The sequence below is a fragment of the Nerophis ophidion genome, linkage group LG04, assembly GCF_033978795.1.
Source record: "Nerophis ophidion isolate RoL-2023_Sa linkage group LG04, RoL_Noph_v1.0, whole genome shotgun sequence".
Lineage (NCBI taxonomy): Eukaryota > Metazoa > Chordata > Actinopteri > Syngnathiformes > Syngnathidae > Nerophis > Nerophis ophidion.
In genome coordinates, this window is record NC_084614.1 from 76,691,780 (window position 1) to 76,712,074 (window position 20,295).

Genomic DNA, 20,295 nt, shown 5'->3' on the forward strand with positions numbered 1-20,295 from the left:
TGTAATTTTTCTCTAAAATTGTCTTTCTGAAAGTTATAAGAAGCAAAGTAAAAAAATAAAAGAATTTATTTAGACAAGTGAAGACCAAGTCTTTAAAATATTTTCTTGGCACCTGGCCACACCTGGTGTCAATCAGCCCGTTCCTTTTTCTACCTGCTTTTGTCCTCCAGTCAGGGCTGGATTATTGTCTTGTCGATGTCACTTCCGTATTGTCGCTCCTGTCATGTCGTGTCATTGCAGCGTAGCGGTAAGCTATCTTTCGGTATCTGTTTGTATCTTACTGTCTTTTGTTCCCTGCTTCCGTTTTGTTTTCATTCTACAAGTAACGACTTCTGTTTTCCTGTTCGCTACCCGCTAGCTTCCACGCTAGGCCCCTTTTTGTTTGTTGCTAGCTTAAGATCCTTTTGTTTGTTATCCGCCTTGTGTGCGTCCTTTGTTAGTACCCTTTTGTTTGTTCTTATTCTATTATTTTAATCAAAACATTTTTACCTGCAAAAAGCCTGTCTCCTTCTCTGCATCTTGGGGTTCGTCACCAACTAACTTTGACAGTATTTTACTTCTTTATCTCTTTTTTTCAACCAAAATCGCTCTGATTAGGAGGTACTTGAATTAAAAAAATGTTCACAGTTGGTACATCACTGAAAAAAAGGTTGAGAACCACTGCTCTACAGCTCCACATGTATAACAGCCGTCAACCTACATGTTACATTTTTGTTTCAAAAAATAATTTGTAGAGTATATTCTGTTAATTTTCAATTATATTCCTTTCATTTTGGTGGAGCTGGACAGTTACTAACGCTGGCTACTTTATTAGCATGCACCCTTCTCTTCATCTACTGTGTTTACATTCCAACATAGCTAAACTCCATCAAATGACCACAGTCGCCCCCTAGCGTACAAGAGGCACACTGCGTATGGCCAACCGTCACATTAGAGCAGGGGTGTCCAAACTTTTTCCACTGAGGGCCGCAGACTGAAAAATCATAGCAAGCGGGGCCATTTTGACATTTTTTTTAATTTTAAAAACCAATACATGTATAACCAATATACATTTAGGCCTCCACTCTGGTTTGATCCCGGGGACCCCAAAGGGTTTTGGTCCAAAAAATATTAAAAATGTGTCATTATTCAGTATTATTTTTGTTTTATTATTATTCAAGTTTTAAATCTCCAGATCAACATTAGGTCCATCTGTCAATATAATGATTTTAAAGCTTTAAGTTGTATGCTCTTTTTGTCAAAGAAAACCCTGTTTTTAATGGAAAAAAAAACACAAAATATGCAATATTATCACCCAATATTTTTTCAAGTGGAATATTTGAGATTATATAATAATTGGAGCATTAAAAAGGTCAATAACTCATAAAACCATTGATTTTAATTCATTTGTATTTTTTGAGCAATGACACTTAAAAACAAATCACACTAAAATTATTGGGGATTTAAAAGGGTCCTACTCATTAAAGTGTTAAAAAATAAATTATACATGTTTTTACTGTTTACTTTTAACACAATAATCTCAATATCAACTTCAGATCTGTCCGTCAATTATAAGTTTTATAGTTAATGTTTTTTGTTTGTTCATTTTAGACCCTTCTTTAAAAAAAAAACAAAAAACAGCTCAGTTTTTTATGTGCCAAACACAAAATATGCAACATCTTCCCCCAAAAATATCTCAAAGTGGAAAATTTAATTGGAGCCTTGAATAGATCAATATTTCATAATGACATTGATTTTGATTCATTATTTTTTTTTTTAAAGAAAGAAACAGCCTGCGTGGCAGCTTTGTGTTATTAGAGTAAACATTGCAACATATTCTTGCTACATTTCACCCGTTTGCTCCTAATTTTTGCGCTTAAAATTTTTTCAATCGTATTTTTAAAAAATGGCCCCCGGGCCGCACTTTGGACACACCTGCAATAGAGCTAGAACGTGGAAAATAACTTCACATGTGGCTGTGAAAATAGAAAAACATGGGAAATGAGACTCAGTTATTGCATGGAAACTTAACTGACAGTAAAAAGTAACACAATAGTAGTTTTTTTTCCACATAATACTTAAATATACTCAAGTAATTTTTTTGAAGTACTAGTTTTGACTTTTACTTGAGTCATATTATTCAAAATAAATGGTACTTTTACTTCAGTACAATTTTTGGCTCCTCTACCCACCGCTGCCCTTACAAAGCATACATTCAACTTTGACCTCCTGTTTGTCCCGTTGTCGTCACCGTACGGACAACTGGGTTTCAGAGTTGGTCCCAAACAAGATGTGCTATTTGGATTTACACTGTATGAAAAAAAAAAACATGAAAAGGAATTTTACCTTTGCAACCTCCTTATACTATTAGCTAAGTTTTATATTCATAAATGTAAGTTTCTTAATAACCAACCTGTTTTTTGTCCCTTTAAAAAAGAATTAGAACCCTACTGTAGTGGCAATCTTCACCTTCAAATGTTCAATTTTATTGTCACTACTCAACAGGTTTGAGGGAGTGATCCTAGGCAGCAGCAAACATTGCAATGAAGTGAGGTCCAGTCAGAAGTCCAGTTAATGCATGTTTATTAATGAACTTGCAGGGTGAATGAAACATACCATGGATTATTGTAGTGACATTGTGCCAGAGGTGTGGACTCGAGTCACATGACTTGTGTTAAACCTTGGTGAGAATGAGGACTCAGGTGCAGAAGGGGGACAATTGACACAGGCTTTATTGAAGTTTTCTTTGAAATCTCTTTGAACAGAGTGATTAAAGCAAAGCGGCTATGGAATCTATGATAAAGACATAGGCAAAACGCAATAAACAGAAAATCACTCCATAGGGATGAAAAAGGCAATAGCAAAATTACACACAAATCTTCTAACAAAACAACAACAATCTATGATTAGCTAAAAAAAAAAGGTAAATCACTCACGCAGAGGAGAAAATAACTTAACAGAAAGTGCGCTATAAAAAGCTGAGAAAACTACAAACTAAAGCGCTCCAAGAGGAGGGGGAAAAAAGAAGGCAAAGCACTGAAATTAGACACAAAATTCTTGACCAAAAACTTTAACAAACAAAATAAGTCTTTCTCAGAGGAAACAAAGAAATCAATAAATAAGGCAAGGCAATACTTAGCAAAACTTGGTTCAAGGCCGTGGACAAGGCTGGAGGCACGTAGCGAGACGATATACTCTGGCACAAGACAAGAGGAAGACCAGACATTTATACACATGAGCGAGGGTGACACAGGTGGGCACAATCAGGCAATCAGGAGAGACATCAGACCAGTGAAACAGGAGGAAGGGCAAGTGACCTGAAACGAGAGGGAGAGTTAACCTTTCAAAATAAAACAGGAAATGACAAGACAACATGAAACCAAACAAAACCCAGACAATACTTCACCCAGGTGTGACAACTTGGACTCGAGTCATGAATTTGATGACTTTAGACTCGACTTGACAAAATGTAAAGAGACTTGCAACTCGACTTAGACTTTAACATCAATGACTTGTGACTTAACTTGGACTTGAGCCTTTTGACTTGACATGACTTGCTACTTTCCCCGAAACCCAAAGATTAAAAAGTTTTTCAGGAGCGCTCCGTATCTTTCATTTTGTACTTGTGTCTGTCTGCGTGTTGTTCCCATCAGCTTGTATGCTCTCAGTACAACAGCCAATCAAATTAGTACTGTTGTTTTGGTCCCACAGCACTCATCCAATCAAATTGCAGGAAAACCAAGGAAGAATAATTCTCAAACAACGCGCCGTTGAAAAAAAATATGCCAACGTTGGTTTCGTTCGGGTATAAAAACTACGACTTGGTCAACAAAAAACGAATTGCCGTATGCAAAACATGCAGTTCGAATATGTAGACACAACAACTTCCAATTTCGTTCGACATTTGAAGATGCACAAAGAAGGGTGAGTTTGGATTGTAAGCTAAAGTTTATTGGCTTAGTAATGTGACTTTTATTGGCTGTGTAGTTAAATGAGTGAGGCTGTAAACTCACTGCTAACGTTAGAACCCAGGGGTGTCGCCAGACAAATTTCACTGGGGCACGTGCCCCAGTAGAAATTTCACCAATAAAAAAAAAACGCTTCACAGTTTTAAGTCTACATAACATAGACAACAGCGCACGTACTACTTAGTATGGTAATTGATTGCTACTGTATTCACTCCAATGAGCACATGGCTAATTAATATGGTAATTTATTCACGTGTGGATCGAGACTTCAGTTGAGAGAGAGAGAGGATGAGAATCACTGTGTGAGGTAGGTGACGTTAGCCAACAACAATTTGTTAATTACATTATTTTTATTTTTATTTGACTCAAACTGTAACTCCTAGATGGATTTAAGAAAGTTATTGGCCCGCAGCAGGGAAGAAGCAGCAAGGAATGAGAGATGTAAGTGAAGTCCTAGCTAGCTAGGCAACATCATTGTCTTGAGTTGATGCTAAGTTAGCTAACGTTATTCCTTGTATCAAGACAAACATATTCATTTGCTGTACGAGCTGTCGGGGCAATTTCCAATCAACATGAAACATCATGTTGGTTATTGTCTGCTGCTTCTGCATCAATGATGATTTGGAGTCAGCATGTGTGAGTTGAGTGCTTCTCAAATGGTTTATCTTCAGGAAGAAAATTTTTTTTCCATATCAAGTTATCAGCCAAATTTTTAAATCATTCAAGTTTATTTCACAGAAAAATAGCACAGTAGACTTGTCTTGTTAATCGCTGTGACTTTGACTAAAATAATCTTGTTTTGTCACCAGAAAAATGGCTACAGCTAAAGCATCTGGTTTTGTTTCCAGAAAAAATAGTAACATTTCTGTATTTGTTTTCAGAAAGATGGCTGAAAATATCGGGTTTTGTTGCCCCATTTAGATTGTTTTTAAATATATTTCCATGTCTGTCCTGAGTCCTCCTCCAACTTGTTAGTCGGTTTGCCTTTTGCTAAAATACTCACTAATAGTCACTAGAAAAATGGCAAAAAATATCTGGGTTTGTTGCCACAATTTGATTTTTTTCTCCCTAAACTTTTTTTTTTCATGCACACATCTGACTGAAAATGACACACAATCCACTTTTATGTCAGGAGCCAGCAGTTGGGAACCACTGGTCAACTGTATAACAGTTACTGTAATATTTCCATGTCTGTCCAGAGTGATTGACCACTTTGCAAAAATGAAAAGGAGACGTTACAGTTTACTTCTCAGAAAATGATTCCCTGAACAGACACACAACAGTTGTTCATTTATTCTACTACTGTGGCTTTATTGTTTTGTGTATATTTTATAGTTGTGTGTATCTGAAATAGGATTCGCCACATTACCATAAATGGAAATTAAATAATATAAAAGAACCCAGAGATGTAGGGGTGCTTTAATTTTTGTTTTACTTTTGTAGATGTTAAATTTGCAGATGATTACTGCAATAAATATTTCAAAAAGATTCATTGCTCTTCCTTTTTGCTTTTACCAGTAGCAGTTTAGAAGTCTGGAGTAAAAAAAGTGCACAAGTAGGTCAAATGCATGAGATAATTTCAGGTGGTTCATCAAAGATCCATACAACATAATCTGATATGATTTCATAGTTTAAAGCACTATTTATGTCTTTTTTATGATAAATAAGTGCTAAAAATGTTTTTGCTTGCGCGCTTTGCACGCTCACATGGATTATTTGTGCCCCAGTACAGTATTAAGCAGAGGTGTGGATTCGAGTCACATGACTTGGACTCGAGTCATGAATTTGATGACTTTAGACTCGACTTGACAAAATGTAAAAAGACTTGCAACTCGACTTAGACTTTAACATCAATGACTTGTGACTTGACTTGGACTTGAGCCTTTTGACTTGACATGACTTGCTACTTTCCCCAAAACCCAACAATTAAAAAGTTATTCAGGAGCGCTCCGTATCTTCCATTGTGTACGCGTGTTTGTCAACATGTGTGCGATGACAGCCTGTGTGCTACCTGTCAGTACAACACCCAATCAAATTACACCCGCGTTGTTTTCGTCACACAGCATTCATCCAATCAAATTGCAGGAAAACCAACAAAGAAGAGCTTTCAAACAACAGAAGAATAAGTGAATAAAATTATGCCATAAAGTGTTTCGTTCGGGTATTAAAAGTACGACTTGGTCAACAAAACAGGAATCGCCGTATGCAAAACATGCGGTTGGAAGATTACAGACGGAGACGCAACAACTTCCAACTTCGTTCGACATTTGAAGTTGCACAAAGAAGGGTACGTTTTGAATGTAAGCTAACGTTTATTGGCTGAGTAACGTAACTTTTATTCGTTGTGTAGTTAAATGAGTGAGGCTGTAAACTCACTGCTAACGTTAGAACCATAGACATCTTATAAGTAGACACAGCATCGAGCGCTACTGCCTATTGCCGCTGACGTGACGCGCGGCCGCCATCTTGGAGTGGTGATCCGCTCCACTCAGGGCAATTCCTTTGGCAGGAGCAATGAATTGTCAGCACATTTAATTCATATTAACTCACTGAATACCACTGATACTCACGCGCTTTTTTTGTCATACGTGTAACTATGATAAAAGACACATGTCTTGGCATGTTCATAATTTGCTTAACAGTAATAGAATATTCTTATATGCTATAAGTGACCAGACGTCGGAGATCAAAACTGGGAATATAATCCCAGAGAAGGGGAAAAAAACAGTCAGCTATTTTTAAGTTAAAGAAACAATATGATTAGGTTATATATACATGTGTATATCTTACATAAACAATGTATGAATACATTAGATATCTATATATCTTACGGACCTATAGACCAGTGGTTCTCAAATGGGGGTACTTGAAGGTATGCCAAGGGGTACATGATATTTTTTTAAATATTCTAAAAATAGCAACAATTCAAAATCCTTTATAAATATATTTACTGAATAATACTTCAACAAAATATGAATGTAAATTCATAAACTGTGAAAAGAAATGCAACAATGCAATATTCAGTGTTGACAGCTGGATTTTTTGTGGACGTGTTCCATAAATATTGATGTTAAAGTTTTTTTTTTTGTGAAGAAATGTTTAGAATGAAGTTGATGAATCCAGATGGATCTCTATTACAATCCCCAAAGAGGGCACTTTAAGTTGATTACTTTTATGTGTAGAAATCTTTATTTAAAATTGAATCACTTGTTTATTTTTCAACAAGCTTTTAGTTATTTTTACATCTTTTTTTTTTTCGAAATAGTTCTAGAAAGACCACTACAAATGAGCAATATTTTGTACTGTTATACAATTTAATAAATCAGAAACTGATGACATAGTGCTGTATTTTACTTCTTTATCTCTTTTTTCAACCAAAAATGCTTTGCTCTGATTAGGAGGTACTTGAATTAAAAAAATGTTCACAGGGGGTACAAGTGTCTGCCAAATACTTAAACATATATAAACACCTGAAAGTCTTTATTTCAGCTAAAACCACCAATCTGTTTCACTGGATTCAGAATAAAACAATTCTGTCTTACTCAACAAAGTTAGTATTTGAATATTGTTACTTGAAGACTTATCTGCGGTTACAATAAAATGAGAATGCATCATAATCAGTGGCGGCTGGTGAATTTTGTTTTAGTTGGGCCTGAAAGTTTGTAAACCACATACCTGTAGTGGGGTCATCCTCCCCCAGAAGATTTCTTTGTGATTTTCACATACAAATATTGTAGTTCTTTGCTCCTGCTTAACTCTGAGGTAATATTATTTTCACAAAATACAACCAATAGTATGTTAATGTAAATTCTTACTTGTGAAAAGTAATCCTCCAATTCCTATTTTCAACAGTCCGCTCAATTGAGCAGGAAAACGCTGAATACCAGCCCAGCATCTTTTTTTTCTACCTGTCAAATGTTAGTTTAGGCTGTTTGCCGGCTCCTCATCACCACTTCAAGATGGCGGCCAAATTGCTTGCGTCACAGCAGCCAATTCTGCGTCTACTTATAAGATGTCTATGGTTATAACGTCATTGCAAACACGGCAATCTGTTGCGTCCACTGCAGATGTTACCTTATTCATACTTATTGTCAAGTGATTTTTTTTAAGCAGGGTTGCATGAGGTACCTACACATAACGTTACGTTAATGAATGTATCACACACAGTAACGTAATATTAGACGGCGGTCAGCAGCACCGCATATTTTAGCCACCTACAAAAAGACAAACATAGTCAAATAAAGGTCAGTTAAAATGTATACTATATTAAGAATATGTGTACATATTGCATAGGGCCCTGACATCTAACAAGTACAGCACTGTTCATTGTTATGTTCATGTATTTGTGGTTTTTCATGTGTACACAGACATAAACACATACAGTATGAGATGAGATCAATGAGATAAGGTGACAACATGACATAAACTGCTGATGAACTAGTTACAATGCAATATTCCATGGAAATACAATGTTAACACTTTTGTGCAAATAAGTACAGTTGCACTTGTTTTTTCAGATGTGTTTGTACTGTAAAGGAATGAGTTAAATGTTTAGAATAACTGGTTAATAGTGCTATTATGAAGTGCAATGTCAGCACTGTTTTTTTTAATAATAAATACATACAGTGTTTTAAAAGCATACACAATCTGTGTACATATATTAGTCTGTGGTTAAAAAGACTTGAAATGACTCGAAACCCAAAATGCAGGACTTGGGACTTGACTTGAGACTTTCCAGTATTGACTTTGGACTTGACTCGGACTTGCCTGTCTTGACTCGGGACTTGACTCGAGACTTGAGGGCAAAGACTTGAGACTTACTTGTGACTTGCAAAAAAATGACTTGGTCCCACCTCTGGTAACGGGACACGCATCTGCCTCGCATGGGTTCGATTCCTGGCCAGGGTTGCATCAGGAAGTTTCATCCTGAGTAAAAAAGTCAGCAGAAAGCCTTCATGAGATGGACTCGCTGTGGCCAAAGTGCTGAACGTGGGGGAAAAGTGTGAGGCAGACGCTTCTGCTGGCAGAATATCAAAGAAAGTGAAAGTAAAAGTAGACACGGTAAAGCCAAACATTGAATGCATGCTTGTTTCAAGTCACCTAAACTCGATGGTGATCATTTTTATTTTTATTTTTATTTTGTCGTACCTGTCAAAGGTGAACACACTTATCCACGTAGGTGAGTAGTAACGAGTTACATTTACTTAGATAAGAAACACAACTTTTACTTTGCTATATAACATTTTATTACCATCGTTACATTCATTTATATCAGGGGTCACCAACCTTTTTGAAACCAAGAGCTACTTCTTGGGTACTGATTAATGCGAAGGGCTACCAGTTTGATACACACTTAAATAAATTGCCAGAAATAACCAATTTGCTCAATCTACCTTTAATAAATAAATCTATATGTATAAAAAAATGGGTATTTCTGTCTGTCATTCCGTCATAGCTTGTTACAGCTTCAATCAACTGATAAAAAACAAAAACATGAAAATGCAAAATATGGTGATAAACAGCTATCCTTGACACGCAAAAACTGTTTTAATGTGTAAAAAAACTCAAGTGAATCAAGCTTTGTTCAAACCTGTTTAGCTGATGTTGCATCATGCTTATTCTCTTTTCGCTGTCTCTTGCGAGGGATCTCATCCATGGTAAGAGTTCCGCTTGAGTTGAAGCTAGAGTCAGAGATCTCAGATGCAGAGGACAAGGACAGGTCTGAAAATTCTAAAAGGAATAAAAGAAAAAAATATTTGATCATTTTATTCAGTAGTGTACAGAGTGCCTGATAATACATGTTATATCTCACCCTGGCTTGAGAATATTGTCAGCACCACATTGCCTTGTCCAACCAGGTCGCTGAATATTTCCGCATCAACTTCTGTCCCTGTTGCATCCTTGTACATAATGCTTGCATCGGGTGGCAGGCAAAATCTCTCAATGACTGGAAAACAGTATGAGAAAATTGTGATTTATGTGCTTTATGTGCAGTTTCATTTGTCTCACAGCAAATGACTGTTCAAGTTAGATGGAGTCATCCACTGGTGATTTTTTCCCTCAAGTAACCCTGACACTTCTTAAGTCCAAATTTAAAAGTTAAGTATTGGCTTTTCTCAGTTAACTGTTCTTGTGTATAAAATGCTTTACATTCTAGGTGGCACACATGTTGAGTAAATTATCCCCATTTATAAAGGAATCTGCTTCAGGCATGTAAAGACACCAGAGTATACAACATGAGGTTTTTAAAGAAAGTGGGTCTATTTTTAAACAGTTTTTAAGGTAAGATTAAGTAAATTGAAACACCTTTTTCATGGAATTGGAGAAAGTCAAACTGTCCCTCAACGTCATCCAGCTTCACATACTTCTGCTGTTGGTTGTACTTCACCTGGACCAGCATCTTCACTGAGACATGCAAAACATATATTAAAGAAAGTCAATATTTAAAGAAAGAACAGTTTAGAGGTCAATGTGTCACAGTAAAGGATAAGATTTGTTAATATTTTGCAGGGGCCTCTATCAATAATTTTCTTTTTCATTCCTAAATGATTGCTTTATAATATATATATATATATATGTCTATATTTATGTATACATGAGACAGAGAGAGGGAGAGAATTTTGAAAGGGATCACAATTGAATATTGTAATTAAAACTAAATGTTAGAGCAATAACAGTAATTTCTACAACAGAAAAGTCACAATATCATCTGAACAATATCTCACTGGAAACAAGTCATTTTAATCATATTCCTGTTGTCACAACATTGAATAATTTCAAAATAAGATTAAAAACACAGCAAAAAAGAAAAAAAAACATTAGTTATTCTTCCTGTCCTATCTCTTTCCTCCTTTCTCAGCTGTTTATGTGGCAGTGAGGGCTGGTTGGCTCTGCCAGCAGAAACTTTTAACACAATCATTTCAGTGGCGAGTTATGGTTAGCAGAAAGTATAAGGACAACGACTGCTAGATTGTTTGCTACAGCTTAAAGATGAGCCAGCATGCTGTGTCAGAGGATAAATGAGAGATGGAGGAGCAAACGGATTAAAAAGTATTTCACATATTTGCGCAGGTTTTACAGATGTTTATACTCGAGGAGGTTTTTCTTCACATACAGTACTTACAGTTAGATGTCATCAAACTGATGTTACAGTTACTGTCATTTCACGGGATCCACCGTAACCTCTGCTCTGCTGCTCACTGACGTGCGTGTGTTTCTGTGCCCCTGAGAACAGAGGAGAGGCTGCAGCTATATTAATTTGTACCAAATCAAAAAAAAAAAAAAACCCAACAATCAGTTCTTACATTTATATATTCCTAGGTCAAGACAGATTCAGATGCTTGTAAAGGCCCTGGTATGAATTAAATACTAAATTAAATTAAATCTCATTTAATATTTAATACAATATGTCCATGACCCAGTGAATACCCTGATAATAAATAACACCAAAACTTGAAGAGTAGCAATAAATGAACCAGTAACTACTGAGCTTATCCCTCCGCAGACAAAATTGGACAAGAGAAACATGTCTCCACAGGTTTTTGCAGTTTTTTGAAGTTTAGAGTGTGAGGGACAAAATAACAAAAGCCCCCACAACTGTTAGTTCCAGCCTTAAATAATATTTTGTACAGTAAAAACTTTGTTTATCATGGCTTTGAGGAAGTGACTTACTGTCATTTTTAAAGTTGAAGTGACTTGCTACTACTGTCTGCTAGCTTAGAAATGCAAGCTAATAGCATGACCGATTTTGTTGTTCAGAACTGGTGACAAAAAAAGCTTAGTTGCTAAAACACATATTCTCCATACATGTTTTATTGTACATGCTACATTTCACAGCATTAATTTGCAGCTGTTTCAGTACATTTGATTAAATTGCACTTACCTTGTGGAACTGCACGAGAGAAGCGAAATGGTTCCTATTGTCTCTTTTCCCTCCAACTGAAGTGAAATGCAGGGCGGGGCTTAATTGCATCTCAGCAGAGTTAAACTAACTCATGAGTGATCAACTCTGTCAAATAACTCCCCATAGCAAAAATTTGCTTGCTCATCTGTTGCTTAATCTCGTATCTTGAGAACATTTTGAGCTTCTCATATCTGTCTAATTCTGTGATCAATTGTTTCTTTTATTGCTCCTAAGGGACCCTTAGGAGCAATAAATAAGCTAAAAAGAGACAAGACATCACTGAGACAAAGGAGGTTGAGTTGAGACAACCCTTTGAGCAATATTTGAGAAGTGGGATACACTGACGAGAGCTCATATATGTATGCCATTGATCTCAATTATGTCACATTTATTTTGAAGGATAATAAAAAGAGAAAGAAACAAGATGTATGAGCAATAAAAGAGATCTTATGTATGTCTTTTTCATGTCTTGATTATTTCTCTTAAATGTATTATCATATCTCAAATTTGAGAATCATGAGAACAAATTGAGAGTGCAATTAAAATATTCATCTGACTTAATTAGAAATAACACTAAACAAATACTCAAATATTGAAAGGTGTATCACTTTATTTGGCTACACAAAAATACAAAATATAATATAAAAATAGATTAAATACAAAAATGTAAATGTAGTTAATTAGTACATACATAATGTATATATTGACATTCACAATACTTAAAACAGAAAACAATATACAAACAATAAAACAAATACAAAAATAAATGAATTTGACCTTGAGTACTCACTTTGCTATTGTGAAAAAGTCAGGTGTAGCTTTTTAACTCCTTGTTGAGCAAACCATGTACCTTAGTTAAAAAAACACTTGACTTCATCTCAGTAAGAGGGTGAGTAAATGACAAAATTTCCATTTTTGAAATATTCCAAGTAAAAACTGAAATACATTTATAAAATTGTAACTGTGCTGTGTGGAACTAGTCTACATACAAAAAATAATCACACATTGAAAACCAGGGATACTTAACATTTTTACCTTGGGGCACGACCAACTTTTCCACTACACAAGGGTCTGGGACCAACTGAAATATAAACACTGAATTAGTCATCTTACACCAAAGTGTAAGACAACCGAGTACCATTGCTGCCCATATGGACGGACAACAGCTAAGAAACAGATATTTATTGGCGGCTTCCAAGGGGTACTCGCAGCCAAACAGTGGGCCCCAGCCCTATGATTAAGAAACACTGTTGTAAACAATAGAACAGCCTCCTGCGATAACAATATAACATTTGGTACACACATGATCATTGAAATATTTTGAAATTGGTTACAAAAGCTACTAATATACCTGATTATGTAAGCAGCAACATACTGCGTAATTTCCGGTTGCATTATTTTTTTATTTGGAAAAAACTTTGCACTGTGAAAGGATATTAGCCGCTAGCTTGTTAGTGAGGTTGCATCCATCCATCCATCCATCCATTTTCTACCGCTTATTCCCTTTTGGGGTCGCGGGGGGCGCTGGCATCAGTGCCAAATTTGCTTGGCACAGCACAGCTCAATATGCATTATCACAGAATAACGTGGTACTAAAAGCTACATCATAGGGCAATTTTTTACAATATATACTGCGCAAACCTAGACCAAAATATTGAACATGTTTACCAAGGAAACATCCTACCATAGAATGAACTTGACAGGTACAAGGGCCTACTTAAAACCGGCTCTGGCCCGACATTTGTTTACCAAAGCTTTCTTGAGCTTGGCCTCCTCAATATTGTCCCAATCAGGAAAGGTGCCGCATCTCAGGACATACGCTGCAAGGCAAGAACATAATAATCAGCCATTCGTAATTTTGTCCCACATCAGTTTCTACAGGTATCAAATCTATACAATGCAATGCAATAACAATAATAATGCAAATTCAAATGTAATGCTTTTTAATGCCATTTTTTGGTACTTGAAAAAATGTAATGCCCATGTGCGACTGCATATAGTTGTTGTTTTTTTATATAGTCAAAAGCTTACAATTATCTATCTGTATACACACAGTTGCAAGCATTAGTTAATTAGTTGAAACGTTTACATTAACTGTTACTATCTAATGTATTAGAATTGGCTTACAAAGCTGTTTAATTGGAGAATGTATTTTTATTTATTTATTTTTGTGGAGTAGCATCTGGTGTTTTGACCGTATGCATGGCCGTAGACAATCGCTAATTAAAAGGCTATCAAAAATATTAAGGGAGAACTGCACTTAAACCCTCTAAACAAACATCCCATTCTGCATCAGATGATCAATATAATATACCCATTAGCCATTTATTTAGTTGTGTCTGTTTGAAACATGCTGTAAGTATATATATATATTCTCTGAAAATATGATTTATAATAGCCACAAACTGGAGGATACCATTTTTAATCAGGATACAATTTGTTTTAAGTAGTTAAAAGGTTTTATGGAATAATAAATGAACATCATACCAGGATTGCAAATTATGCATGTGTTTGGAAATGGATGATCTATTTAAACATTTTAGAAAAATACAGAACAATATTGGTAAAAATGCCAATAAGATGCATTTGAAAAAAAGCTATGGCAATTAAACATTTTGAATTTATTGTATTTTACACCTTCTCTGTTTAAAATGTTTACAGTAAATAGCAAGTATGTATCAAGTGTCCGGCAGCTGAAGGAACTTGTATTCATTTATTGTGGGAATGTCAGAAAATAAAAGAGTTGTGGTCTGCTGTGAAAATTGCCTCGCTACCGTAGATCACTTGCGTCACAACAGTTGCTAATGTTAGGCAAGTTAGCTCATATGTGTTGAAGTGCAGATGATTGAAATAAACGACTCAGTGTATTAAAAAAGCTCAGCTTTTCCATTATCCTGACATGGTGTCACAGTTAAGGACTACACGCCTACAGTGACCAAAGAATGGAAAAGTTTAGGCCCCCAGAGCAGTTTCATTTTTCTTTATTGAAGCAGTGCTTTTGTCGTGTTCCCACCTTACAATACCTCTTGTATGCAGTTTGACAGCCGCAGTTAAAAAAAGAAACACACAGGAAGACTAACAATTTCGATGACCGTAACCTTCTTAAGTTAATTTTCATTTACCGTTTGACATATTGACTGTCCGCCATGTCCTACAATCGTATTAAATTTTTTAAATGCCTCTGGGCAAAGCATTTAATGCTTTTTATTGCCGTTTAAAGCGTTCATTTACGCAAAATCATTAATACACACAACCACACTTCAAGTTGATGGACATAACACTATATTGCTCATCATAACGCTAGTTTTTAGTCAATCACAAATTGTAATTATGTAACATTGAGTTATACTTCCAGTGTGCTGTAATCGATAAGGGATCAACATTTCTCATATTGAACTTCTTTTTAATTATTGTTACCCAATTTTGGCCTGAAAACACCCTCAGTTTGGGAAAACTTACTTAGGATTCCTTCAACTTTTTTCCGGTCAAGGATGCGCTTTCGTGTTCCTGCAGGTTTGTTTTCAGGGCGACCAAAAGGGACACTCCTCTACTGTAAAAAAGAGGTCAAAAAGTGCGTGGAAGAAACGCATACATTTGGGCTTTGAAGCATGTCTCATGGCAGCAAGGCGGAACGATGATATGAATACGCCGCTCTCAGGAAAGAGCTCTTGCTGGTCCGATTAATGAGGGCCGTCGGTGTATTTGTCTCCAACGAGGTCGCAGGGAGTTTGAAGTACTCTGACTTGGCCCGGATCTGAAAGGGAAAAAATAGCACAAACAATACCAGAATGAGAAAATAATGTGTTCAAGGCCCAATCACAAGTTTAAGTAAACAAAACAATTACATCATGAATGAATTAGCATTGGGTACTTACCTATTTTCAAGAGGACTTCTTTGATTCGTTGCTTTTCTCGCCGGATTTTTTCCAACTCCTCCCTACATCCATCACATGGCGTCCATGATTTTTCTGCCTGTGGTTGATAACAGATAGTGTCCTCAACAGATGGGTTGAGTGCATCTCTCCTGTCTGGCGCCAGGAAAGCTGCGTTTTTATTCTCAAGTGGATTCACCCGGCTAGGTGGCAAGCTATTGTGTACGCCGGGTGAAGGACCAGAGGTGTTGTGGACATTTGGTGATGGGCCAGCGGTGTTGAAGTCGTGTGGGGATAGGCGGGGTGTACAGCCTCCAGAGTGATCAACCTTCGGTGGTGAGGCCATTGGTTGATGGGCAGGATGCATGGTCTTCGTAGGGAAATGGACCTTTTATGTTGAGACCATATGGCAGGGGTGTCCAAACTTTCTCCACTGAGGGCCGCACACTGAAAAATCAAAGCAAGCGGGGGCCATTTTCATATTTTAAAAACCAATACAATAAATGTATAAAAAAATATACAGTTAGGCCTCCACTTAGTTATGATCCCGGGACCCCAAAGGGTTTTGGTCCAAAAAAATATTAAAAATGTGTCATTATTCAGTATTATTATCATTATTCATGTTTTAAATCTCTAGATCAACATTAGGAAAAAAAAAATGGAAAAAACACAAAATATGCAATATTTTCATCCAATAACTTTTTGGGGTGGAATTTTTGAGATTATATAATAATTGGAGCCTTAATTTTGGATATTTAATCATTATTTTTTTTTGAGGAATGACACTTAAAAACAAATCACACTAAAATAATTGGGGATCCCAAAGTGTTCTACTCGTTAAAGCTTCATCTCTTGGCAAAATGTCTGCTCCTGTAAAGATTTTGCCCGTATAACCGTCCTCCCATCTGACGAATGCCAAACAATCTGAAAGAGAGAGTGCAAAAGAGAAAGTGTTTAAAATTGTTTATTTGAGTATAAAAAATTGGACTGGTATTTGTCATCTCATTTGGACATCAATGTTATGATTATTCCCTCTCCCCATCCCTATTTGCATTTTAAAGCAGATGCAGTAGGAAGAGCTTGCCCATCGCTGTCTTAGAGGTGTGTGGCCTCATTACAATTAGGGTATTGTTACCTAACTGCCTAGGGGCGACTTTCTCAAGGTGGTATTTTCAGCTGTTCTTTAAATACTACACACATTAATAAAGTCATTTTTCCAGTTTGTTAGCTGCATGTACTGCAATTTGGCTAAACCGTAGTCCGCTTTGCCACACATACATAGAAAGTTACCAGATTGCTTAATTGGGGGAGGAGAATTATGCAGGTCCTTCATTTTCTTTGTGGGAACTCTTAACCTCTTTCTTGTAGTCGTTTCCTTTTGGTCCATGCTGTAAATGAAAAAATACATTTTGGATCACAAACTAAGGATAGGTTGATTGGCAACACTAAATTGACGCGTGTGTGAATGTTGTCTGTCGATCTAAGTTGACTTGTCCATGGTGTACCCCGCCTTTCGCCCGAGCGGAACTGGGATAGGACATAGCACCCCCACGACACGAAAGGGAAAAGCAGTAGAAAATATATGGATGGAACTATTATATAAATTGAAATTATTTACATATATGGGGTCACTCCATATGGATGGTAACTTTTAGGGTGAATCATATTTAACTTCTGTTAAAAACAAGTAAACAAAATTATAATTTATGATCGTTCTGGCTATAGTAAAAAAAAATCTTAAACCAGACAGTTTAATTCTTATTTTAATTCGTATCTATTTTGATGTGCTGTGGGCTTGATGGCACCTTTTTATAAATGGGGTACATTTTAGGAAAGTTATAGTATTTTTAACAAAAAGGTCATGAATATAATCTCGAGCCCCAATGACTTTGTATTGAAGAGGTTGACCATAATTAGTGCATTTTGACCAGGTTAAAACAATCATAATTTTTTAAACATGTATCACAGGAAAACTATTCTTATATCATGTTGCTAGTCTTAACAAGACCTGTCTGATAATACCGGATTCATTTAATGAATGTTTAACATTTTACACACATACCTACTTTATTTTCCTAAATATATACAGTTTATACAATCGATAGCATGATACAAAACATACTGTGCCTCTGCCAGCGAGTAAGCAAATATACTGCTGCTTTCAAAATGGCGGGGCAAATTAGTGAATAATTTAATACTTTTGGATGTAATCTCTTATTTATTGCAAATAGCCAGCCTTACTGATAAAATTCAACCCGGACCTCCTTTGTCGAGTGTCACTTTATCTACAACAGTATTATAAAAAACATTTTTAAGTTAAGCTCCCCAAATTAATATGCACTGTAGAATCCAATTGTGAAGGTCATTATGTATGCTAACATTACTTGTTGGGCAGACGCCATTATGGTTACCGCAGCCTCCTAAAAGGACCGCTCCGTTGTCACAACAGTTAAATATTTTCATTTCACAACAGTTAAATATTTTCATTTCACAACATTACATGGTTGACCAACTAAAAAATATTAGCATACTTACCTCTCCAAGTCTCATGTCGCAAGCGTTGCGACTGTCGTTTCCAAAAACTTTCCCGCTTCTTCTTCTCTTTCTTCTTCGCTTTCTTCTTCTTCCTCATTTTAGTTTAAGGTAGGCGCACAGACGACGTTGAAATGTTACGCCACCTACTGTTTCCCCGCCTCTTCTTCTTCTTCTGACGTTAACTGACGGCAAACCACGCGTCATGTCCGCCGCCGTCTGATAGAAAGCGTAAATTTTCTAAATTTTCTTCCTTTGAAAGTTACTCATAGCCAAAAATGGCTATTTTCAGATGGTCATATAAGGAGAAAATCAACTTTATCAAAATTCTGAGATGTGGATCTCAACGACACTCTCGCGAGATTTGGCACCGCGCCCCATGAATCTGTCCAATCATATTTGCTCTACCTGAAAAACACGCATGCGCATTTAGTGGGCGGATGTGACTTGAAGAAACAATTCGGCACTGAAGGAATAACAACTGCAAGTAAGTAATACCATTTATTGTTTTTGTTTTGGTATTTAAATTACTTTAACATACACGAGTTAGTATTTATTAAACTACTGTAACGTCACTGATTTACGGAAATATAGCTATAAATGCCGCATTCAACCTTGCTAGAAGCTATGAAAGTTACCTCCAGCGAGGCATCTCAAGTGATAAACTACACTTCATACATCCCATAGTGAAATAGCAATGATAGAAGTAAATGTTTAGAGAACATTTGAAGTTGAACAATATAAATTACTGAACATACACTGCTTCGACATGATATAGAGTTTTACATTTACAAGAAGTTCCACTGTATATTCCAGCAACCTTTGTCTGTATTTACATAGTATTGGAGTGTCGAAATGACAAAATGAAAACCTGGAAAACGATGGAGAAGAACTGGTAAAGAAGTCGACTCAAATAAATGATCAAGAAGGACTGTAAAGCTGGTAAGTAGACTGGCATAGTTGTGGTGCATTAAACTGGCAGCAGATATATGATATTTTATTTTTCTTGCTGCAGTCATCCCGTCCTGCAACCACCTATGTGAAGACTGATGAGCAATGGCTAAGTAAGTTACATGTATACGCGTTTTCTTTGTTTAAATGGATTAGTTCTGATTGAGATTTACAGACCAGATAGAAGGATAAAAAGCTGTCCACAGTTTGTCAGGAACAAGCATGGAAATATTGCTTTCTTTTACCCTGATTACAGTATGAAGAATGAAACTTGAAATATAAGTAATCTCAGCATGTGTAATTAATGTTTTTGAATCTTTCACCTTCAAGTTAAGGCTGGTAGGTAACATCAGGTCATGATTAGGGATGTAACAATATCAACATTTCACTGTATGATATCGTCACAGTGTTAAAGCCACAATAAGATATTGTTACAAAAATGTCAAAGTCCAAAGACATGCACCTGGGGATAGGTTAATTGGCAACACTAAATGGTCCCTGGTGTGTGAATGTGAGTGTGAATGTTGTCTGTCTATCTGTGTTGGCCCTGCGATGAGGTGGCGACTTGTCCTGGGTGTACACCGCCTTCCGCCCGATTGTAGCTGAGATAGGCACCAGCGCCCCCTGCGACTCCAAAGGCAATAAGCGGTAGAAAATGGATAGATGGATGGTGTTAAATGAAGTAGCAGGAATGTTTAGGATAAACAGACTTACTATAATTGAACACAAACATAATGTTCATATGTTGTAGTCATATTTATTATTATAAACAGGTATTTCAGGTGCAAAGGAATGGTGCGGAATTCCAGAATTTCAAGTAACACACAAAGACAAACAAAAAACAAAACTTTCAAATATGTGTCTTTAAACTGACATTAACAGTAAACTTGCAGTGTAACTAATGTAGAACAATAATGTTTCTTTAGCCAAGAAACTATACTGTGTTTGTCTGGTATGTTTTTTTTTTAAAATACAACTTTGTATTATTGTGGGTTTGATTACATTTTTAGCACATTCAACAATACTGCGATTATAATGCAAACAGTGATCATTTTGGTCACAGTAACGGTGATATGACAATTTGGTATTG

General features: G+C 36.2%; 1 long non-coding RNA gene across 1 annotated transcript; it reads right to left on the reverse strand.

Moving 5' to 3' along the window:
• Positions 1-2,693: 2,693 nt before the first annotated feature.
• On the reverse strand, positions 2,694-8,875 carry LOC133550606 (uncharacterized). Its single transcript, XR_009806338.1, has 2 exons — positions 8,801-8,875; positions 2,694-3,296 (listed from the first exon to the last, which is right to left on the reverse strand). It is a non-coding gene; the product is annotated as an uncharacterized LOC133550606 (long non-coding RNA).
• Positions 8,876-20,295: the final 11,420 nt, after the last annotated feature.